This window comes from Diceros bicornis, chromosome 5 (assembly GCF_020826845.1).
Source record: "Diceros bicornis minor isolate mBicDic1 chromosome 5, mDicBic1.mat.cur, whole genome shotgun sequence".
Classification (NCBI taxonomy): domain Eukaryota; kingdom Metazoa; phylum Chordata; class Mammalia; order Perissodactyla; family Rhinocerotidae; genus Diceros; species Diceros bicornis.
The window spans coordinates 35,739,649-35,765,859 of record NC_080744.1 but is presented as its reverse complement, the minus strand read 5'-3'; positions in this window follow the sequence as shown (position 1 = coordinate 35,765,859).

The following is a 26,211-nucleotide window of genomic DNA, read 5'->3' as shown; positions in this document are numbered from 1 at the left end:
GCAGCCTGGAGACCACCAGTGCTGTTCTAGGCTCCCTTGGCTATACAGAGCAGCACAACCTTTGTCTTCAGAAGCATATTCTTAAATCAAAGAATCTGAAAGTCTTACTCTTTTGCTGCTCTTCCTCCTAAGGAGGCAGAACAAATGGGAGTAGGAGGTGAGGAAGAAATGGGCAATAAACACAGACTTTTTAGCAAAGGAATTAGAAGCTGGAGAAGACATAGAGCAGAGGTAAACACAGAAAATGGGAGCAGTGCAGTCCAACAGGGGAGTTGGCTGGGACTCTGTGGTGGAAAGCGCTAGCCCAAATGCCCAAATGCCAGCACTGCTGTGGGATCGGTAGACTGTTCTGCAGATAATTACAACAGATTCAGACAAATCTATTTACAGCCCCTGTAATTGAGAGTGAACAGCAGGGTTATTTCAGGCACCGCACCCTTAACCAAGCTACCCACCACCACTGACGTCATACATCTGACAGTCAAGGAGGTGGTATTGCCTCAAATGCATCCCCACCCCACAATGCTGGCCTCACACCCTCAATCTTCCAGCCAAAGCATTGTTGGGGGGCCAGGAAGAAGCTCTTTGGATTTGGCCGAATGAGCCATTAAGAAGGCAACGAAAGAGGGGACTAGCCTGGTGGCGTAGAGGTTAAGTTTGCGTGCTCCACTTTGGCAGCCCAGGGTTTGTGGGTTCGGATCCCGGGCACACATGGATGCACCGCTTGTCAGGCCATGCTGTGGTGGCTCCCATACGAAGTAGAGGGAGATGGGCACGGATGTTAGCCGAGGGCTGGTCTTCCTCAGCAAAAAGAGGAGGATTGGCATCGAATGTTAGGTCGGGGCTAATCTTCCTCACAAAAAAAAAAGAAGGCAGTGAAAGAAAAACTAATCCTTCATCTGACAAATAAGACACGTTCTATGTGGTCCAGTCTCACCTGAACTAATTAGGTATTTTATTAGAGCTCTTTTTTGAGACCCGTGTCTGATTATGTCTATTTACATGGATCCAACATTATTGAAACATTTGGGCTGGGATGCAGGATACATCGCAGGATGGACGCCAACCCTTTTGTGCCTCTATGTTTTTGAAGAATACAGCCTCCCTTGCTAAGGCTTCATACTCTTTGACTGTGTCAGCATTGGCAATCACAGAAAACCTCCCTCTCCTTCCCCTACAACCATTTAGTTACATTGAAATTATTTCTCCTGCCTCCAGAGGAAATGTCATTGGAATTCATTCTCCTGGTGCATCATTTTCACATATGCATCTTAAATAAACAGACAATACCAAATGGAGGTGAACCCCAAATTATGTTTTCATCATTAGCCCTACAATAATTTCAGAATGTGTTCCGACTCCCCCACTGTAGCCCCTGTCGCTGTGATCCCTCCATGATTCCATTTGCATGCCGTCATTATGTAGTCTACCTTCGTGAGGGCAATGTGTCAGGAAGCATCCTGTCTGTAAGCGACTAGAGTTAAAATCATCCTCAACAAATCGGCAATGCAATCGGCTCAGAGCCGTGCTAATAATGCCATCCTGTCAGCTTCCTCGCTTTTGATAAACACTCCTTCCCAGCGAAGGCTGTGGGGAAGTTATGTAATCATTTGGAAATATGTCAACATAGCCGTGGGATTGGGGCAATTAAGCCTGTTCTTCCTTACGTAAATGCAGAATGGGGTCAGAGAAGCGGGTACTTATACCCAACTTAGTCATGATATCTGGAGCCAATTCGTTTGTTTAATATCTCCTCCTTTGTGTGTGGTGGAATTTCTCCAGGGAGAGTGGCAGAAGGTGGGGAGAGGGAAAAGGGGATGTTGAGAACAGCTCAACAGGAAAAAAACTAAATAGGAGATAGAAAGTGTGCGTGTGTGTGTGTGTGCGCACTGGGGGCAAGGTTGATGTGATTTCCTTTCTGTTCACCCTCCTCTGACTTCAAAATAGCCCCTACCATCCTTTACTGTCCTCTTGGACAAACATCCTGCGAGCTGCTAGGGCTTCCTCTGCAGGTAGTGGACCCCTCCTCCTGGAAGGGGTGCCATCACTGACATGTGCAGCAATCCACAGATGCGTCGCTTGGCTGGAGTTTTGACATTTGTCCATGATGAGCCATGACAAGGTTTCTGTCACTTTCAGTGCCAAATCTCATATAGTACAGGAGACTCCCAGCGTGCCTATACAACTTTGTACACATTTCATAATATTCCCACCTTCCTAATCCTTCATTGTCGCAGTGATATGTTTTGTTTGTTTATTTTGGTTTAAGTTTTCAAAGTATCCCTTTTTCTGGTCATTCTTTACACATACATCTGGGATACATCATTTCTTTGAAAGCAGAGAAAGTCAAGTTAGCATTTCCAATTCTTATCAGGTCAGTGACTCAAAGCCAGACAAATTTGGGTGGGTTGGCCTCTTATAAGAAATGACAGCCCACTTGGGTTGATGCTTCACCTTGCCAATGACCACAAAGAGATTGGAATCTAACCCTATCAGACCCGTTGCTGGGGTGCTGTCATGTGTGGCAGACACATCCTGGTGTTTGTGGTATTGGAGGTCTATTTTAGCTTCCTGTGGTGGTTTCTTGGCCTATAGTTTGAGGCCTGTGCCTGGCTGAGTCCGTGTTTCCCCTGCTTTCTCTACTCAATGTAGCTGCTTCTGTGGTGGGTAATTGGAGGGGAGGTGGATTTCCAGGAATGCATGTGGTGTTTAGTGCTCATCCTAGTGGTTGTGGTCACTATTGTTTCTGATGCCAAGTGCCAGCTCTTGAAGCAAGACGTCAGGGGAGCCGGCTGGAGAAGCGATGACTCCACACCTTCCCTGGAAGCCTTGTTGTTTGGACATGGAGAGTGATCGGAAGTGGGAAGAGGTGAGATGAGAGGAGAGAAACTAAATGGGGAAGTTGTGGGGGGAAGGAGGGTAAAGAACACTATTGTTCAGATGTTTCCTTCCCTTCCTCCCATCTCTTCTTTTGTCCTCTGCACACTCCTTTTTTTTTCTCCAAACTCTTGTTTCTGATCCCATCTGGAATCAGCTTTTGACCTGCCTCTCTATTGTTAACAACTATGCTAATGTCTTGCAGGTGTTTCCCACTGTAAGACTGGAGAATAACACGATGGGTAAGAGAGGAAACAGTGAGGGGTCAAATATCTAAGCCTTTGAGTCGAAAGCGAGGGTTGATGAAACAGCAATCTTGAAGCGGAGAAAAGAGGAAAGTGGAGGGAGGCCTCTATTTGTATCAGTGTCTACCATTCATCAGCACACTAGAGGCACAGCACTTGCTGAGCCCAATAACTGTGATGCCAAAGAAGACTGCAAATACCCTCCAGATACCTATCTCACTGAGGTTTGAGAAAACTGTACTGAAAATGCCAGCTACTGTCTAAATATACCCAGCCACAATTCCCTGCATGCGATACAGGAATAAACTAACAGCCATTCTTTGCAAGCTCTGTAAATGTAATTGTAGAGTTCAATCTGTAAGAAAGACACTTTCTTCATGGGGAGGACTGTAATCTTCATCAGAAAGTGACAAAGGCAAAGGGAAAATTTTAAGATATTTGTTTCAAGAAGCAAGTGAGTCCCAATTTAGTAGTTTTGTGGAATCATGGAAAAAAAGGATATTAGGCCATGGGTAAAAAATTCCAAAGCAGAGAGTAAGCAGAATAAATTTGTTTGATGGTATTGGTGGACTAGTCTAGGAACTCCAACTAATTTAGGAATAGTAATGACACTTGATAAATTGTTGAACTTTAGGATAATTTTATTTTCTGAGATAAAGATATTATAATGGATGTGATAATGAAGATTTTTATATGTATGATATATATATTCATATACCCTAATATGCCCATTTGTATGCATTACAGAAAAATAAGCAAAATCAAAAGTTACCCTTCATAAGTCCAAAGTACATACATTCAGGAGAGCTGTTACTTGTGGACAGAGAATGCACAACAATAAAAGGAAATGTCTGAGTCCATTGCTTTGAGATTGAGTGACAGTAATAAGAGATAGGCTTATTATTTCAAATGGAGTACACCAATTTTTAAAAATTAATCTCTATAGATTACTTAGGGTACTGCTTACTTAAGGTATTGTTGAAATTACTAGAAACATCTGGCTGCCACACATCCATTTCCTATAACTATTTCCTCTGCCGGAGAGAACATGGGGTCCCTCCCATCCCCCACCACCAACCCCTTCCCTTGTGTTTCTGGGAGGTTTAGTTTTTCATGAATTTGAGATGACCAGATGACCAGAAAAAGAAGTGTGTTTCCTACCTATAAGATGTTCTTAGTGTTTTATAACTGTAATTGGTTCTCTGACTTCTGCATCCCTCTTGTTTTGAGCTATGTAATTAGGTCATTCTGGTGAAAAATGGTTCAGATTAACATAAAGATTTTAAAAGACATCCCCATTTTCTCCTAAGTGAAAGCAACATTATTTCATGAGTCCCTTGGTTTGCCATAATGCAGAAGTCAAAATCTGAGTGAGTTTTTGAATATTAATCTTCCTTATTACAGTCTATTCAAATAGAAGGAACTAAGGAGAAAATAAAATAAAAACTCTACCAGAAACTAAAAATAGGGAACTAAGTTCCCTATTTTTCCTGTATTCTGCTAGTTGGAGGGGAGAATTAGTAAATATCAGACATGAAAAAGGAGAGATGTGCAAGCTATATTCTGGAGTCAAAATCAATTCAAGTCAATCTCCTGTGCCCGTCACATCTAGAGATTTGCTTCTGTACACGGAGAATTCATGTTCAGAATACTGACTTCAAAACACGTCAGGATCCTAAAATAAGTAACAAAAAATTCTATTATAGCAGAAGCTCTCGTATCCTAATTCCCCATAATCACCTCTGGACTAACTGATTTTCTCCACATCTTTTGCAAAACTCACTGACTGCTATCATCTTCTTTGGCGCTCTTGTGGCAAGTATGTTGACATACTTCTTCTCCCACTGATTGAGTTGTATGTTTGTCAAAAGCCAGTTGTGTTTGCTCCCAAATCTGATTATGTCAGTTGTGCTTGTTCTTGTAATTACATAATTTAATTAAATATTATGTAAACTGGTGAACTAAGAATAAGAGAAGAGAGCTGTTGTTTCTAAGTTGAATGCCTTAAAGACACAACAAAGCAAGTCACTAAAAAATTACTATCAAAATATGTGAGGGCAAAACAACTGTAAAGGATTGAGAGAAGAAATAGTTTTTCAACCTAGATTCTTCCCTGAGATTAACGTACAATTGTCATTAAGTTCTTAATTCAGTTCAAATTTGCAATCATGGAGACTGCATTTTTTTGTTTGTGTGAAGCCTGTTGAACTGACATTTTTCTTTAGCCACAGAATCACTGATTTCAGTTTTTAAGATAAAAAGGCCTCTGTTGTGTTTGGTATACTGTCTTTAAAGCGATAGAGAATATTTATATGTCATTCATTTATTTATTCAACAAACAAATATTGACCATATGGTATGTCCTAGGACCTATTCTAGACATGGAATTCAAGGTCTCTACCCTTAAAGGCTCATATCTGGTAGGGAGAGAAAAATACTTAAACAGATGGTGGGAACATCACTGGAGTTTTGAGGACAAGTAATATTTGGCCAGATGAAAGTTCTATTTGTGAAAATCAGAAATATGGAATGATGTGCTGTTTCAGGGGACCACTTGGAGTAACAAAAGCATGAGGTTATCAAGGTTGGCAGTAGCCATGTGGTGATGGGTTTATTTGCTGAACTCTGAAGCTTCAACTTTATCCTGAAAGCTGTGAAGAGCTACTGAAGGGTTTAAACCAGAGCTACAAGATCAAATTTGTGCTTTAAAATAATTACTCTGGCATCAGTTAATAGAGTGTTTACACCAAAAACCAGTTAGGAGGATATTGTCCAGGTGAGGAGGGATCGGTATTTGAACATCTGAAGTAGGGCACTCAAATAGTGAATTTGTATGAGGGGGGAGAAAGAATGAGAGATTAGTTCCATTTCTGAAGTTTCATCTCACCAGATTTAATTCAGACCAATTGTAGTCTTACCAACACATATATAACATAATATTCCTTTTAATTAAAATGCTCATTTGAGATTTGATTTTCAAGAATATTATACTTGGATTTTAGAATATTATTGTAAGGGATAATTAATAAAATTATTCCAATAATATTTTTAATCAATAAATTTTATACAAATAAGAGCAATAATGCTTCCAATTTAGAATGGTTAGTGCCTTAAAATCCAGTTCTTTTTACTGGTTCCCTGTTAGTGTAACAGAAGTAGCCTTTCCAAATGAATAATTTGAAACTTTGTTTTCCTTGCTAATACTTAAGAGTATCCAGAAGTGCATTTTAGAAGTTGGTTTAATTGCAGGCTGGACCACTCTACATTATTCTAAACATGATGCTGGGCCGGCCTGTGGCTTAGTGGTTGGGTGTGGGCGCTCCGCTGCTGGCAGCCTGGGTTCGGATCCCAGGCGTACACCGATGCACCGCTTTTTCGGCCATGCTGAGGCGGCGTCCCACATACAGCAACTGGCAGGATGTGCAGCTACGACATACAACTATCTACTGGGACTTTGGGGGGAAGAAAAGGAGGAGGATTGGCAATAGATGTTAGCTCAGAGCCGGTCTTCCTCAGCAAAAAGAGGAGGATTAGCACACATGTTAGCTCAGGACTGATCTTCCTCACAAAAAAAAATAAAATAAAATAAACGTGATGCTGCTTAGAATGGATTCCTGTCAAGTGAAGCCCCAAATTGAATTTGTTAGAAAATATTGAAAGCCGGGCTTGGAAAAGGTATAAATAAAAGCCAGTTTAGACTTGGGACCATCAGTCTCCACTCTGCACATGCTTAAATAGAACAAGCCCCAGAATAAAACAAAAACATATCATGCCACCCACTAGAAAACATGATTGTCTAATAAATATTTGTATATACTCAACCAATAAAACTGCTTACCATCCTCTCCTATGATAAAGAAACCCTGTTATGCTGAAAACTCCATCATCAAAAGGTATTTTAAAGCCAGACGACAGAATATTTTGTTCTATATTGAGTGATTTCTGGGTCACTATGTCCACACTAATTTTCAATGGAAAATCTAAAATTATACTTCTGCTTTAAAGGTTGGTACTCAAGTTTACCTGGAAAATAATGTAAGTCAAGTATGAGTCTGGACAATGCCTCCTCAGGCAACGGATATGAAAGCTCAACTCTTCATATGCAGGAAGTCTGAAACTAACATCTTTACCCCTCTTACCTTCTTACTTTGTTAGCTCAGTGTGTATTGCATAGTGGAAAGCTTTAGCACCTCAACTCACAATTCACTTTTCATTATTCAAAGCCTGAAGAAAGGATCTCCTTAATAATTTTGTAGTTCTAAAGATGAGATTTTCATAAATGTCCAGTTATAGAAGATCAGAATTAAATCATTGGTAAGCAAAGTAGCTTAGACGCTAGCAAAAAACCACCTCAGACTTCCTGTATTCTCTTTATTCACGACACCAAGCTGCAGGCAATTTTGAGGTGGCAGCACTCCATTTATTGTACAATTATGTCATGTTATTTTCCTATTGCCACAAAGCTGCCGTGAAGCATGCTTCACATATGCCTCAAGAGTTTACCTTGTATGAATATTTGCATTAAGGAAGTGAAAATTCACCACTTTCTACAGATATCATGCAGAGACACAAAAGTGTCCCCTGCTATTAGAAATGGGTTCGTACAGACTATAAAAATTGTAAATGAATTTTTGGTTGATTTGTTCCAATTATATAAAATAGATTGAACATGCAGCTTTATGAAAATGTGTTTATTTAACCAGAAACCACAAATATTTTTAAGAACGCACTTTTCTATTTAACTTTTAATTCCAAGATTTCTTTTTATGAATGTTCATAGTGATTTTATTGAAGTGTAAGCTAAAATAAATGTACCAGTGGGATTTTGTAGATTTTTTTTCCCAACAAAGTGTTTACTTGGGATAGAATGTAAGTTTTAGAGCTATGATTGATAGATGGTTGAAATAAAATGTCTGCAAAAGCAGAGAGAACAGATTCAGGGTGACTTCGCTCTGAATATTTAACAGTCCAAGTCAACGTAAACTCTAATGGATGACTGAAAGCTCCCATAATAATTACATATTTTTATTATAATTAAAAATTACCACATGACCGTACCTTTGTTTATTTGCAACCTCAGCAAGGTCTGGATCCTTTATTTATATAGTAATTGTATTGCTGTTCTGAAATGCTAGGAAACCAAATCAAAATGGCAATCCATTGCGAGCATTGTGCTGTACTCTATTCTCCACAAAAAGCACATGAATATACACATGTACGTACATATAATATATTAATTAGTGTTTCAAAATAGAAATTAAAAAGCAGCTGAAGAAAAAAATTGCGTCTAGAAAAATGAAGTCAAAGTACAAATCTATTTTGGTTATCCTGTCGGTAATTCATGCTGGATAATCATGAGCGCAGCAGTTAATGCCCTCTACTCTGATACATTAAGTCCAACCAAAGATAATGGTGTCCTGGGTAAATTAACAAACCCAGTGGTAAACTTGCTTCCAGTTCAGCAGGAGACAGTGTGCAAATTAGCATTAGTTCCTAATAAGATCAGTGTCCTGCAATCCACAGTTCTACAGCGTTCATAATGCTGTCTGTTTTCAGGTGAAAATTTTTTCTCCTGAGAAGCCTTGCACAATACATTCTCTTGACAGAGATTGTTGTCATCCTAATCAGTCCCCCACCTTAAAACTTTCTCCATTTTTCCCACTTTCATGCTGTGAAGGCCGCTGTGAGTTGTCGAGAATGATTATTCATTTGTAAGCTTCTTTAATAACATTTTCATCAGATGTTGAAGGTTCCCAGCAGAGTCAACCAAGTATTTGATTTTATAATTATAACCATTCTGCAAAAGTTATGGTCAGTGTACAGGCATTCTTGGTGGAATTTACTAAGTACCACTTTACATGTCTTTTTCAAGCAGCGTTTATATTTTGTTAAAAGAATGGAACACATTACGAACAAGTAGGCACTGAATTATTTTGTAGGACACTGGGTCTCTTAGGTGGCTGTGTCTGTCCTAGGTTGTATTTGGAAAGTGATAAGACTTGCAACGAGAGGAGAGTTATTTTAAACATCTATTTTAAAGCCATGTTTTACTACAAGGTTTGGAAAATTGTGTATTTACAAAGCAATTATTAAGAAAAAACCTGTGATACGTAAGATATTGGTGCACATCTGCTATTCTATTTGAATTAGATATATTTGGCTTTTGTAGATTACCTGCTAAAAATGATATATGGAGACTTAATGTTTCAAATAAATCACACTTAAGTGCCTAAACAAATAACGTGTGTGTGTGTGTGTAAGTTTGTACACATGTGTATGCATGCGTGTCTATGTGTGTGTACAACCACCTATCTTAGAAGTGAAGCAAACGATGATGAAAGTCTGCGGGCACATTTTCATGGGTTTGGGATGTTTGGGATACAACTTCTCACACGTTATCTGTCAAAGTTTTGTAAGTAAAAAAAAAAGTTAAATATATGGATCTTGTCTGAAGAATCCTCTCACTCTAAAATGTTTACCTTTTGTGACACATACTATTATTTCATGATTATGTTAAAATACTCTTAAAGAGTTTTACATGTTAACCAGCTACTAAGAATGCCTTAATAGAGTACTAATTTTTGTTAGAGGTGTCTCGACAATTTGAATTTTATATGCGTGCATTATGTTTTCTTAAAATGGGAAAATTATGCATCTGAAGGAATCTGTCTAGAATAATGGGGTTCTATAGAGGTTACTTTAATCACGTTCTCCAGCAGTTATAGCTGTTTTACATCTTATTTGCAACAAAAGGGAACTCTAATTATCTTCAAAAAGAGCATAAAATGGTGTGTCTTGCTGCTGATGTAATGTTGATTCCTGAATGCTGCTGATAGGAACTGACAACTAAATGCATGTCACACTTTTCAGAAATCAGCCGTAGTGACAGGATAAACACCTTTCGTGACCTAGGAGCCCAAAGAGGGAGTATATATTTGCCTGTTAAGTAGAAACAATTTGCAATCATTCTCTTTTTAAAATAAAAATACACTTGTCCCTGGGTTAAAAATAATTTATTTACTAATGTTAAAACTTGCTTATGTGATTTAAATTTTAGAAGCCACCTACTGTAAATTATCCTGAGTATATTTAATCTCAGTTCAAATCATGGGAGAAGAGAGTAGCCTGAACCTCTGATCCCCCATTTCCTTGTATTTTTCTTTTCTTTTTGGCTTACAGACATAGGTGGGTATATATTTATGCCCAGTACTGGAGTCCTGCACATATGATTAACATGTGCTTGCAGTTTTATTTCCAACTCACACAGATCTCATTTATAAATACAAATGAGATGCATATAGCCTATTACAAAATATTAAAATTAGAATTGAAAAGAAGATTGCATATTTTAAGTCTGGCTGCGGTAGTCACGTTATACAGTGCGCATTAAGATTGAACTGGTCGACTCTGAGCCCCAGATAGGAAATTAATCAATGCGGGTCTGTAATATACTGCAAATAAGCAACCTGTACCACAAGGTTTGATTTAAGGTTCACATTAAGTGATGGTGAGCTGGTCTAGGAAAGAAGACATACTCATCCATACATGGCATGTTCAAATATACAGAACTCAACCTCAAAACTAAGGTTGAGCCTTTGTGGACAATAAAACCCATACTTTATACTCAGACAAACTTTTATGCACAACAATGACATGACATTGGATCCTATTGCTTCTGTCTGTCTTTACTCCTCTCCTGCCTAGAGTGGGAGACGGGAAAGAGAGGCCAGAGGTAAAGAGCATAAGAGATATTTTCCTGTGTTATATACACAATTACACAAAATATATCTTTATTATGAATGCTCAGACCAGAGCAAATTTTCAGTGAGCTCTGAATTTTGAGCATACAATACACGTTTATAGCTTACCTGTTTACAGAGAGGATTAATCTACTTCTGTAATTAAATTGGCATTCTTTCCTTCTCTTTGCCCAGCTAGCTTTCAAGTATTCAATAATACAACTGAAGTATAAGGAGTAATAGTAGGCAGAGAGATGGAGAAACAGAGAGAGAGAAAAACTAAGAGAGGGAAGGAGACAGTGAGAAATGGGAGAGATATATAACTGCAATCAAGTTTGATAAAAATATAAATATGCTCAAATAATTATTTGCCTTTTAAGATTATGTACACCTTCTACTACAAATATAGTACATCAAAAGTGGCTGTAAATAAAACTCTGTGTTTGAGCAGATGGTATAATTCAAATGAATTCCTCTATTCGCCCAACAAACATTACTTCAAAACTCTTTTTTTCTTCTAGCTTTATTGAGATATAATTGACATATAACATACAACATTGTGTAAGTTTAAGGTGTACAATGTAATGATTTGATATATGTATATATTGCAAGATGATTACCACAGTAAGTTTAATTAACACATCCATCACCCTGCATAGTTAAAATTTACTTCACCTTCACTTGAGGCAATGACTACCTTAGGTGTTGAGGACACTGAAGTGAGCAAGACAAAGCAAAGAGGTAGCATTGCAGTTGGGGAGATACAGGGTATAATTAATAATTGAATTACAATCATGATAAGTAAAGGGGAAGTGTAGGGTACTCAGAGGTTAAAGAAGATATTCTTGAGAAAATTACCATAGGCTGTGGAGGAATTAACTGCAGGAATTGGGTAGGGAGAGAAGAGAGAGTGGTGGCTCTCTATGTTGGTAGTAGCTGTGGATAGAATGTGGCAGAGTGAGAGATGTTGTCCATGGAATTAAGCCATTCTTATATTTCCTTAGTGGTGAAAACAGCAATACTCTTTTCTTTGCTTCTGAATTCAAGGAGAGTTTCTTGCGTGCTCTGTGATGATAGAAAACCAGTTGTTGTTCTACTGTCCAAACAAACTAATTTCTTTTTGTGGTTGTTGTTAGGATAGACTTTGGAATCTGAAAAGACTAACTCCAACAATTTCTGACTGTGCAAGTTGGGGCAATTTACTTGGAGTCTCCATTGCCTCATTTGTAAAATGGACGTAACACCTACGTGACTGAATTATTGTGAAGAGTAAAATACATTTAGCATCACACCTGGTATACAGTAGGTACTCAGGAAAACACATTCCTAGTAAATTGGATTTAATAAAGAAAAGTTTTCTGGAAAATATTTTGAGATAAATCTTTTAATAAATAAATAGAAGAAAATAAAAGCAAAGACATGTAATGGAGAAAGAGACGACGCCCACGATGTCTGCCGCCTAAAAATTCTTCACCCAGGAATCACTTTTTCAGTGTTCACTTCCAAGACTGCACCAGTAAACAACGCATCAGGTTCCAGCCCCCGGAGTTGAAATCTTTCCAAGCCAGATGCCTTTATTCTGCCTTCATTTTTGCTATATCCTGACTCTGCATGGATCATATCAGAATTTCAGCAAGTTTGTTCTGTGGAATATTAATACATGTTATACGTAAAAAAGAAAGCAAAAGTTTTCTTGCCTAAATAAATTTAGGAAACTCTGGCTAAATGAAGCCAAACACTTTTTAGAACTTTTTATTAGGCTAATGAGCATTGTTTATCCCTCATCCCAGTGCCAGCCCCATTAGGAGACATGATGTATGTTATTTTCCAGATGTTCTTGACATGTCAGAGTTTCTAGGGAAATTCTCTTCCTCAAGAGGAACACAGCTCTCCTTCTCCTCCTAGATATTTTAATAAGGTGTCTCTCATTTTCTCTTTCTCACATACACTCACACATTTCTCTTGCGAGAAAAATGGTTATTAAAAATTGAAAGATTCTCAAGAAGTGTGGTACTGGCATAAGCATAGAAATACAGATCGATGGAATAGAATTGAGAATCCAGAAATAAGCCCTCACATTTATGGTGAATTAATTTTTAACAAGGGTGCTCAGAACAATTCAGTGGGAGAAAGAATCGTCTTTCCAACACATGGTGCTGGGACAATTAGATGTCCAAATGCAAAAGAAAAGGTTAGATTCCTTCGTTACACCACATATAAAATTAACTCAAAATAGATCATAGATTTACATGTAAGAGCTAAAACTATGAAACCTTTAGAAGAAAATATAGGAATAAATCTTTGTGATTTTGGCTTAGACAATGATTTCTTAGCTACAACACCAAAAGCTAGCAACAAAACAAAAAAATAGATAAATTGGATATTATCAAAATTAAAAACTCTTGTGCTACAAATGGTACCATGAACAAAGTGAAAAGATAACCCACAGAATGAGGTTAGAAAATATTTTCAAATTATATATTTGCTAAGGGGTTTGTATCGAGAATATATAAAGAACTCTTACTATTCAATAATAAAAATACCAATACCTTAATTTAGAATGGACAAAAGAGTTGAATAGATATTTTTTCAAAGAAGATATAAAAATAGCTAATAATCACATGCAATGATACTCAACATCATTAGTCATTACGGAAATGCAAATTAAAACCACAATGAGATACAATTTCACATCTACTAGGATAGCTATAGTAAAAAAGACACACAATAAAAAACGTTGGCAAGGATGTGGAGAAATTGGAACCCTCATACATTGCTGGTGGAAATGTAAAATGATGAAGCCACTTAGGAAAACCATTTGGCAGTTCCTTGATAAGTTAAATATAGAGTTACCATATGACCCAGCAATTCTCCTAGGTATATGCCCAAGAGAAATAAAAACATATATCCACACAAAAATTTGTACATAAATGTTCATAGCTGCATCATTCATAATAGCCCAAAGTACAAACAACCCAAATGTCCATCAGCAGATGAATGAGTTAACAAAATATGGTATATTCATACAATGAAATATTATTCAGGAATAAATATGAATGAAATACTAATACACGCAATAACATGGTTGAACCTCAAAAACGTTATGTAAGTGAAAAGCCAGTCATGAACACCACATATTGAATAATTCCATTTATATAAAATATGGAGGATAGGCAAATCTATAGAGACAGAAAATAGGTTAGTGTTTGCCTAGGTCTATAAAAAAATGAAGGGAGACTGGGAAGTGACAGCTATTGGGTACAAAATTTCTTTTGGGGATGATGAAAATGTTCTAAAATTAGATTGCAGTGATGGTTGCTTAACTCTGTAAATATACTAAAAAACATTGAATTGTATACTTTTAATGGGTAAAAGTTATGGAATGTAAATTATATCTCAATAAAGCTGTTTTTTTAAGAAAGGACTAGATGGCAAATAAAAACAATTATTGAAGGATTCTGTTTGTCCAGGATAAGATTCACCAGAATAAAACTCAGTCTTCTATAATTTTGTAAAATAAGAGTAATAATAGAGAAATACAAATCCAAATATAACCAAGATTTTAAAAAATACTATCAAGCCCAATTTAATTTTACAAAACAAAATAATTTGTGAACATAAATAATATACATTCAAATTTATGTACCCAAAAATAAAACTCTGGGAGTTCACTACTACCTACTCATTGTCATCATTGTGACTAAAATATTTACTTGTTATAGCTTTGATTTTGTGTTTTGTAGATTTTTATTCTATAATTTCAGGAGAGTGTTAGAGCTTGTTGCAAACCAAAGAAATGATTGGTATTAATCTGGACCGTCAAACTTAAATAATACGTCCAAAATTTAAGGTATATGTAAATGTAAGAGAAAATATTTCATATTGTTTCTGAGTGCCTTCGTAGGCAAAGAATCTTTATAAACTACTGACCTGGGAGTGATATCACTTTGAAGGAGAAATGTTGATTCAACCATTTAACAGGCCTCTCTTTGGGTGGATTTTACATAATAAATGAGAGGAAACCTATGTTTACAGTCTGTAAAGTTAATTGTTTTTTCATGACTTTCAGGTAGATGCAAGGAAGAAAATTTTTTTAAAAGATTAATGCATAACTTTAAAACCTTATTATTGTTAGGATACTGTTTAATCCAGATGGGATTAAATATATAGCAATCATATAGAATTTCCTCTTCTGAAATTGAACTATTTTCAGATTTATTTTAGATAATGAATATTCCTGAAATAATTCAGGTGCAGACCTATAGATGCAGGAAAAATGGGTAGACTGGCAGAAAGGAACAGTGTTTGTATTTCCTTCATGGCAAATAGTGTTGAACAATTTCTCATGTGCTTGTTTGTCATCTGTACATCTTCTTTGGTGTGTGGGAAATCAAAATATGTCTTTTTACCTTGGTTATTTTATCAATAGACTGGGAAGGTCCTTGCTAAGACCAATCATTTACATTTATAAGAGAAATCTCCATTTATAAAGCTATTGCCCTCTCTGTACCAGGAAGAAGGGGGAATGACCTTATCTCTAGAAACTCTTATCAGTGCAGAAGGCAAGGACTTAAATCTGCATACTCTTGTTTCTGGTAATCTCCCATAGCTGACTCCCCCACACCCCCAACATCCTCCTTTGTCTACTTGAATATGCTATTTAGGGTGAAAACCTCCACCATCTGTCAAGAAACTCAGTTTCCCTGGTTTCTCTCATGTATACACGTTATAAAGCTTTGTTTGATTTTCTCCTGCTATTCTGTCTGCTGTCAATTTAATTTGTAGCCCAGGCAGAAAGGACCCAGAGTGGGCAGAGGATAGTCTTCCTCCCCTTCAACATCTTCTTTAGTGCATTGTATTTTGTCTTTTGCCTGTCTTCTAATTGCATTGCTTGGGTTTTTTTTATTCTAGAGTTGTGAGAGTTCTTTATTTATTCTATATGCCAGTCCTTTGTAGGATACATGATTTGCAAATATTTACTCCCAGTCTGTAGCTTATCTTTTCATCCTCCTAATAAGGTTTCTTACCGAACAAAAGTTTTTAATTTTGATGAAGTTCAACAGATTAATTTTTCCTTTTATAGATTTTCTTTTTGGTGTCAAGCCTAAGAACTCTTTGCCCAGCCATAGAGTCTGAAGATTTTCTCCTGTTTTTTTCTGAGAGTTTTATAGTTTTACATTTTGAATTTAATTCCATGACCCATTTTGAGTTAATTTTTGCATCAGATGTGAAACTTAGATTGTGGTTCACTGTATTGCCTTTAGATGTCCATTGCCCTAACACCATTTGTTGAAAAGGCTATCTTTCCTCTGTTAAATTGTTTTTGCACCTTGTTGAAAATAAGTTGAGCATAATTCTGTCAATCTATGTCTGGATTCTATATTCTGTTCTATTCATCTATGTGTCTTGATTACTGTAGCTATATAGTAAATCTTGCTAGAATTTTGATAGGAATTGCATTAAACCTGTATATAAGTTGGGGAAAATTAACATTTTTTTCTGTCGAATCTTCCAATGCATGAACATGTTATGTCTCTCCAGTTATTTAGGTCTTCTTTTATTTCTTTGTTCAGCTTTCTGTAGTTTTCTGAATACAAGTCCTGTACATGTTTTGTTAGATTTACACCTAAGTGTTTCTTTTCTCTTTTTTTGAGTGATTGTAAATTGTATTGTAATACTAATTTCAGTGTCCATGTGTTCATTGCTCCTAAATAGAAATACAACAGACATTTATATATTTATCTTGTATTCCATGACCTTGCTGAACTGACTTATTAGTTTAGGTGTTCTTATTTTTGATTTTTAGATTCCTTGAGGTTTCCTGTGTATAAAATCTTGTCGTATGAAATATGGAGAGTTTTATTTCTTCCTTTGTGATTTGTATGCTTTTTATTTTTCTTGCTTTATTGCACCAGCCAGAACTTCTGGCACTATGTTGAGTAAGAGTGGTGAGAGTGAATATTTTTGCTATGATTGGCGAAAGTATTCACTCTTTCACCATTAAATGCAATGTTAGCTGTAGGTTATACACAAAAATGCTCTTTATCAAGTTCAGAAATTCTACCCTACTCTTATTTTTCTGAGATTTAAAAATTCTGAATGGGAGTTGAATTTTGTCAGTTTTCTGCATCAATTGATATGATAATTTGATTTTTCTACCTTAGTTTGTTAATATGGTCTTGCATCCTGGAATATACTCCACTTGTTCATGATGTATAGTTATTTTTATATGTTGCTAAATTTTATTTGTTAATATTTTGTTAAGAATTGTGTCAATATTCCTGAGGAATATTGGTCTGTAGTTTTCTTTTGTGATACTGTCTTTACCTGGTTTTTGTATCAGGGTAAAATAAATTGGGAAGTATTCCCTTGTCTTCTATTTTTCTAGAAAGGGTTATGTAAGAATGATGTTAATTCTTTAATGTTTAGTAGAATTCTCTAGTGACACCATATAGGCCTAAATATTTATTTGGGGGGAGTTTTAAAATTACAAATTCTATTTCCTTAATAACTATAGGGCTGTTCAAGTTCTGCATTTCATATTGGGTAAGTTGTAGTAGTTTGTGTTTACCAGGAAGTGATCCATTTTGTCTAAATGCCAAACGTATGTGTATAGAGTTGTTTGTAGTATTCCCTTATTAGCCTTATGATATCTACAGGGTCTGTAGTGATATCCCCTGTTTCATTTATGATGTTTGTAATTTGTGTCTTTCCCTACTTTACTATGTCAGTCTTGCTAGAGGTTTGTTAATTTTATTGATATTTTCAAAGAACCAGCTCATTGTTTTATTGAGTTTCTCGATTGTTTTTCTACATTCAGTTTCATTTATTTCTACTCTTATCTTTAATATTTACTTCCTTCTACTTGCTTTGGGTTTGTTTTACTCTTATTTTTCTATTATTGAGGTAGCAGTTAGGCTTGTTGAGACTTTCCCTCTTTTCTAATGTATGCACTTAACGCTATAAATTTCCCCTTTCAGTATTGCTTTATCTGTCTCACAAGTTTTAATGTTTGTTTTAATTTCATTCAATTCAATGTATTTTTTATTTTTTTGAGACTTACTCTTTGACCCGTAGATTATTTAGAAATGTGTTGTTTAGTTTCCAACTATTTGAAGATATTCCTGTTATCGTTCTGTTATTATTTTCTAGTTTGATCCCATTGTGACCAGAAAATATACTCTGTACTATTTCAATTCTTTTATACTTTTTAGGTTTGTTTTATGGACCAGGATATGGTCTATCTTGGTATGCATTCTGTAAACACTGGAAAAGATGTGTATTCTGCTGTTTTGGTATAGAGTGTTCTATAAATGTTGATTAGATCTTGCTGGTTGATGGTGTTGTTGAGTTCTTCTATACCCTTCCTGATTTTCTGCCTAATAATTCTATCAGTTATTGAGAAAGGACTGTTGATGTCCTTAACAAAATTTTGTATTTGTTTATCTCTCCTTTCAGTTCTCTTAGCTTCTGCTTCACATTTTTTTAGCTCTGTTTAGTTGCATACACTTTTAGAATTACTGTGTCTTCTTTTATTATTATATAATGTCCTTCTCTGTCTTTGGTAATTTTCCTTCCTTTGATATCTACTTTATCTGACATTTATATAGCTACTGCTGTTTACGCCTGATTAATGTTTGCATGATATATCTTTGCCTATTCTTTTCCTTTCAACCTGCTTATATTGTTAATCTCAAAGTGAATTTCCTGTAGATTACATGTAGTTGGTCGTGTTTTTTAATCCATTCTGCCAATCTCTGTCTTTTAATTTTTGTATTTAGACCATTAACATCTAATGTAATTATTGATACGTTAGGGACTAAGTCTTCCATTTTATTTTTTGTTATATGTTTGCTCTCTGTGTTTTTCATTGCTCTGTTTCATTTTAACTGCCTTCCTATGAGTTACTTGAATAGGTTTTATAATTAAATATTAATCTATCTATAGTATTTTTGAATGTATCTCTTTCTATAGCTTTTTTAGTGGTTGCTTTGGGTGTTATATTATATATGTACTGTATATATTACATATATATGTATACATTATTATTATATTATATATAATTAATATATATGTATACATATGTTACATTTATATATATTGTATATATTACTTTATATATATGTATATATATATCTTATCCTAGTTTACTGGTGTCATCATTTTACCAGTTTGAATGAAGTATAGAAACCTTAACTCCCTTCATATCGCTTTATTTTCCACCATTTATAACATAATAGTCTTAAATATTTCATCTACCTGCATTTAGAACTATATTGTTATGACTTTTGCAACTGTTACACATAATTTAGAAGATTCAAGAGAAGAAAAGTCTATTATATTTACCCTATTTTTGCTTACTTTGTTCATTCTTCCTTTCTGGTATTCCAAATTTCCTTTCTCTATTGTGGCCTTTCTGTTTAAAGAACTCCCTTAGCCATATTTTAGGGTAGATCTGCTGTCAACAAATTCTTTTGGTTTTCCTTAACCTGAGAATATCTTGATTTCTCTTTCATTCCCGAAGGAGTTCTTGCTGGTAAAGGATTCTGTGTCGACAATTCTTTTTTTCTTTTCTTTTTAGCACTTGAAACATGTTATGCTACTTCTTTCTGGTCTTCATACCTTCCAATGAGACATCCACTCTAATTGTTTTTCCCTTTTAGGTAAGGTGTCTTTTCTGTCTCATTGCTTCAAGCTATTTTCTTTTTCCTTAGTTTTCACAAGGTTGATTATCATGTGTCTTGATGTGAATTTCTTTGGGTATATCCTGTTTGGAATTCATTAACCTTCTTAAATATATAGATTTATGACTTTTGCTAAATTTGAGAAGTTTTCAGCCATTATTTCTTTGAGCACTTTTTCAGCCCTGCCTTCTGTCTCCATTCCTTCTGAGATACTGACTGCATGGATATTAGATCTTTTGTTATAGTCCCACGGATCCCTGAGGATTTGTTCTTTTCTTTTTTTTTTTTTTTTTTTGTCTTTTTTCTCTCTGTTGTTCAGATTGGATAATTTTAATTGTTCTATCTTCAAGTTCACTGATTCTTTCTTCTGTTTCCTCCATTCTGCTGTTTAGTTCCACCATTGAGTTTTTAGTTCAGTTATTGCATTTTTCAGTTCTAAAACTTGTTTGCTTTCTCTTTGTATTTTCTGTTTGTTTGATGGGACTATTTTCTAATTTGTTTCAAGTGTGCTTATAATTGTTCATTGAAGCACTTTTATGATGATTGCTTTAAAACCTTTGTCAGATAAGGCTAACATCTCTGTTTTCTTGGTGTCATCATCTATTAATTATCTTTTTTTCATTCAGTTTGAAATCTTTCTGGTTTTGGGTATGGCAAATGATTTTCAATAGAAAACTTGGCATTTTGGATATTATGTTATGAAACCCTGGATCTTATTTAAATCTCTGCTTTAGGTGGCTTCTTCTGACACTGCTCTGGCAGGAAAAGTAAGAGCTCTGCCTTGTTACTTCCAGGTGTGAGTAGAAGTCTAGGTTCCCAGCTTGGCTTTTGACACTTGAGGTAGAGGCTCTTAAATACTACTGGGTGAAGGTGCCCCACAATGCCTCTATTGGCTTCCCTGGCTCTGAGAGGTAGGAGTGCCTTTTTATTGTTCCCCAAGTGGCCTTCACTGACACCGTGGTGTGAGTGGCCTTATTAGCACTGGGTGGTGGTGAAAGTGCTGATTCTTCTTTAGATCTCCTTTGACACCACCATAGCAGGGACGGGGATGGTGAGGGGCACCTTATCTCTGTGGTGATGGGGGGTGGAAGTTCAGGATCCCCACCACCTGGTCTCCACTGACACTGAGGAAGGGGGGTGACTCATTACTATCTGGCAGGAAGTCCTGACTCCCTACTTGGACTTCTCTCACACTATCCTGGAGTCAGTGTAGGGGGAGGTGGGTAGGAAACCTCATTACAGCCTGGCTAGATTGGCAGTCTAGGCTCCTCACTCAGCCTTTGCTAGCGTGGGTGGAGGTGGGGCTACAGTTTTTTCTGTAGTGTTTGGCTGCAGCAGAGCAGTTCCTTTCTAAAAGTATTCGTTCTTACAAGGCTACCCCTTTCCTGGTTCTTTGGCTAGAGAGAATTAGGCTTTTGTTGGTTCTTTTTCTGTTTGTGACTGTTTGGTATTTCTGTTATTGCCTGCTTCTTCAGCAATAAGTTTGGTATATATGGAGCAAAAAGAAAAATCAGAGAATTCACCACCATGTTGTTCTTCATGTCCTAAGTTCTCTAGCATGTCTGCCTTTTCTCTACCTTTCAGAAACTTTGTATGTTTGTTTTATATATCATGTCCAGGCTTTTTACTTGCACTTAGTGAGAGAAATAGGGAAAAGTATGTCTACTCCATCTTCCCAGAAACAGAAGTCTCTCTGTTTAGCTTTTTAAAGGCAGTGCCAAACTATTTTCCAGGTGGCTAGTTTTACCATTTACATTTTTATCAGCAATGTATGAAAAATCTAGTTTCTCTACATCCTCTCCATGCTAATACTTTAGTATTTATTCCTAAAGATATTTCCATTAGAATTAACTTATTCTGTGCTGATGTACTTTATCTTCTTAATTTTAGAGTTGTATTTCAGAAAGTATTGATATGGTGTAATTCAACCATTTATGGATTATCAATTTTTAAATTTTCAAAACGTGAACATCTCTGATAATTATCAACAAATTTTTAAAATTTCAATATTCAATTCCAACATTTCCCTAAGTCAAGGAAGTGTGGATGTGATTAGGCATTACTTTTGTGTAAACTACAGAAATTGAAGGAATATTTTGCCATCCTAAACTTTCCTGGTTGTTGGAATGTTTGCAATAAGTATGTACAGATAAAATTTAGATGAACTTTTTGAAAACTTGACTTGCCTTTTTTGAAGACAGTTGATTGCACATTGAAATTGAGCGAAAGGTTATGCAAGTGCTTCCATATAAATTATCGCATATTGGTGAGTCACATGGGTGTTGGGAATTTGACAAGTTGTGAGGTTTTCTACAACATGTGACACTAGAAAATATGACACCCAAAAGCCAACTTGTAAGATGTATTTTTCTCAAGACATCTTACAACTGAAGAAACGCTCTACTTCAGCATGCTTCAAAACCTGTTTTTAAAAAGTATCCTCAGTTTTTAATTAATGCCAACTATTGAGTTTGAGGATTGGTGATATCTCTTTTTGTTACTATTTCTTTTTGGTTACTGCTAAGCTTTTGTTTATGATTCTGCTCATTAGCACATCCAAATAGAAGCAAGGTAAAAAAAAAAAAAGAAAATTTGAACTAGTACATTCTATTATTTTCTAACATCTCTGGTCAATTTGGGAGAAGAGATAGTATAGCCTATGGACAAATTACCAATTTGTAACAAATGTGGATTTTATATTACATTATAGGTTACCTAGAATCAACGTAAAAGGACTAAACCAATGTGCATTCATGTGCTATTGTAATACTTTCCCTTAGTGTGATTAGCAGCATCAGTAAAATGAATACTTAAGAATAGCATTAACTAAAACATAGGTGTGTTAAGTTCTGAAAAATAAGAGTTGAAAAACAAAATTTTTAGAAATATAGGATTATACACCATACAACAGAGGACTGGCCCTATATTGAAATCTTTGAGTTACTTAACACATTAAAATGTATAAATATGTGTAGAAAAAAATCGTTTTTAAAATTAAAATTATATCTGGAATATGTGTGTTTTATATGCATCTGTGTGCATGTGTCTATATCTGTATCTACCTTCTTAGTATTTATCTTACTTTTTCCAGTGAAAATATAATTTGTTAATTCTTGAAAATACATATCTAAGCCAAAATTTAGAATAAAAATCACCTTGCATTTATATGAGAGAAAAGCAATCAGTCTCTCAAGCATTTTTCTTGGGGGAGGTCAGAAAAAAAACACTTTTACAATCAAAACATGAATTTTAAAGCACTGAAAGAGCTCTTGTAAGTATAAGTTCATCTAAAGAATTTTTTGGGATATTTTCTATGGTCATAATATAAAGAAAGCTGAGAATTTCCAACTAAGCGTAAATTTAGTCACTAATGTTGATTTATTTAAACGTAAAAGTCAATGCATATGTATATTTACACATGTATTTTCCAATTTCTCTACTCCCCATTGCTTCTTTTATCCTATTTCTTCCTTTGGGTTGAACTTTTCTAAAACTATAAACCACTTAGTTCTTTTAACAAGGGTCTTGGAGTCACCAACCATATCAGTCTTTATTTAAAAATATCTTAAGATTTTTGTTTTAAATGACAGTATAGATGGGTATCTAAATCTGTTGACATCTATTTTCCCTCAAATTTACATGAGTTCCATTTGATTCTTTGAAAGCAACTTCTTTTTTTGTCTTAGGTTTTATTTTTTTCCTTCACCGTGCTTTCTATTTCTTCTTATACATCTCTAATCATTTCAAGCATATTTATTGCGTGGTTTAATTAATATTATTATCTTAAGTCCTTGGAGGCAAATCCTCTAGTGTATTGTGACGGTTGAATCTATTTCATGTTGGATCATTTCCTTTTGTGTTTTTAAATTTTTGGAATTTTAGCCTATTTTTAAAGAGGACTCTTATTTCCTGGGAGTCTGATGCCCTCTGGGCTATTGAAAGTTGGCCACATGACTTTTCCTAGGTGAATTCCAGGTTTTACCAGTCCAAGTCAAGATTTTTATATTTTACTCTTATAACCAAATTCTGCAGTTCCACATAGTGCAGGCCTAGAGTTGGAATTCTTAAAGAAAGCCATCTTATCGTATCATCTTATCTTATATTATTTTATCTTACCAAGAACCTGAGGTAAAGGCAAGTTCTGGTGTTATTGCCTGAGCAGGAAAGTAGGGTACTTATAATCCTTCTTTCCTTGAGAGCCCTGTACATACAGAGTCTCAGCTTCATGCAGAAGTCTCTGTTCTAATTTGCAGTCTCATCTGGGCCACAAATCATGTTCCTCAATCTGTATAGATGTTAAAAACTCAAGAGCTTAGCCATCAGGGTTTATACCAGTCTGTTATCCCTCTGGGGCTATAGAGTTACGCACTCACAAGTTTACTATTCTAGCTTTGTTTCTTCTTCCTTTCTACCCCTGATTATTTTCTTTTCTTTCATGTGCAGCTATGTATTTTAAGTTTTTTCGTTATATTTTATTGTTTCGTATTTTCCTTGAATTAGCTTGTTAATTATGCATCTTTTACTCCTTTTTTAGTGGGTACCTTAGAGATTACAAAATGTATGTTTGCCTTATTGAAATATAATACATATTATTAATTTTAATAGCTTTTAAATAATGTTGAGACCTAGAACATATAATCTCCATTTAATCTCCATCTTCTGACCTTTTGCATTATTGTTGCATTGCAGTTTAGTTCTCTCTATGTTTTAAACTCCAAAAGACATTACTATTATGTCTTATACAGTAAATATATATTTTATATTTACTTACATATTTATATTTCCCAATATTTTTCATCTCCTCCTGCATTTCTGTGTTTACATTTGAGATCATTTTCCTTTGGTTTGAAGAACTCTTTTAGGGTATACCATGACAGGCCTTTTTCAAACCAATTGCTTCACTTTTGTTTGATAACATCTTTATTTCAGCTTTACCGTTGAAAGATATTTTTGTTTGATATAGAATTTTAGGTTGGCAGTTATTTTCTTTCATCACTTTAAAGATTTCTTTCCATTGTCTTCTGGCATATATTATTTCTGTTGAGAAGTCAGCTGTCAGTCTGATTCTTGTACCTTTGAAAGTAATGTCTTCTTTCCTCTAGCTGTTGTTTGATTATTATTTTGTCTTTATATTATGATGTGCCTAGAAGTGTGTTTTTTGTATTTATCCTGCCTCATTAAATTTCATGTATCTGTAAATTAATATCTTCCATCAATTTGAAAAATTCTCCTGCTTGCTTTCTTTTTGTATTACTTTTGCCCCATTTTCTCTACATAGTCTTTTTGGAACTGCACTTTCACACATATTAGAAATGTTGAGCATGTTCTACATTTTTCTTTTGCTATTTTCTTTCTTTCTTTTGTTTCAGTCTCATCTTTACTTCTCTCTATGCTTAACCTCAGTATTTTATATTGACTTATCTTCCAGCTCGTTAATTCTGTCTTCACTTGTATCTAGACTACTGTTAAATCTTTGGTTGTGTTCTTCATTCAGATATTGTATTTTCAATTCTAGAATACTCATTTGATTCTCTCATATAGATTCCCCTTCTTCAATTATTTTGTTCCTCATGTTTTTACTTATTTTTATTCTTTTCATCTATTTTCTTAAGTACATTAATGGTAGTTATTTTTTATTTATTTTTATTTTTGTTGAGGAAGATTGGCCCTGAGCTAACATCCACTGCCAATATTTCCTCTTTTTGCTGAGGAAGACTAGCTCTGAGCTAACATCTGTGCCCATCCTCCTCCATTTTGTATATGGGACACTGCCACAACATGGCTTGATGGGCCATGCACAGGTCCACACCCAGGACCTGAAACCCCGAACCCTGGGCTGCTGAAGCAGAGTGCATGAACTCAACCACTATGCCACCAGGCCAGCCCCAAGGTGGTTATTTTTAAGTATGTCTCTGCTACTTCAAAATGTAGATTAGTTACGGGACTGCTTTTATTGTCTATCATTTTATTATATGCCAGACATTTAATATTTAAAAACCCATACACTCTCTAGATGATATTCTTTTCCAGCAGAGAGGATTAAACATTTCCTGTTAAGAATATAGGATGTAGGGTAGGGTCAAGTTGGAGGGTTTATCCTCTCAATACAATCAGGAATTAGGCTGTGTTGAGTGTGGAATGCAATTTTGGTAAGACTCAGTCTATGCCTGGGACATCCTGATTTCTAGGGCATGGTCACCAAGGATTTCAAGTGAGAGCCTGATGAATCTTTGTCTCTTCAGCCCTGAAAAACTGCAGGAATTACTTCTGCCCAATGGGCGCTTTAACATTTGCTCTCTAGCCTCACACTCCATGGAACTTCAAAATTTGTTCTTGAGAGGAAAACTTACCTTGTGTTGGATGCTGTTGGGTGTCCAACTTTATCATTCTAGCCCCACACAAATGTCAAAATCTCAGTTGGTTTCTCTATAACTCAGCAGCAACCTTCTGCAACACCCAAGCCTGGATTCTCAGCCTCCAACTATGCTCAACATCAATGAGAATCCTTAGGGAAAAGGTACCTGTAGATCCTTAAACTTAGCATCAATTCACAACTCCTTCTAAGGATTTTGTCTCTTGTTTCCTTTGTTTTTATCAAGTCTCCTCCTCCTGATGGGTCTTTGTTTTCTAAGCCCCATGAAATTATAGGTTTTTTCACCCTTCTCA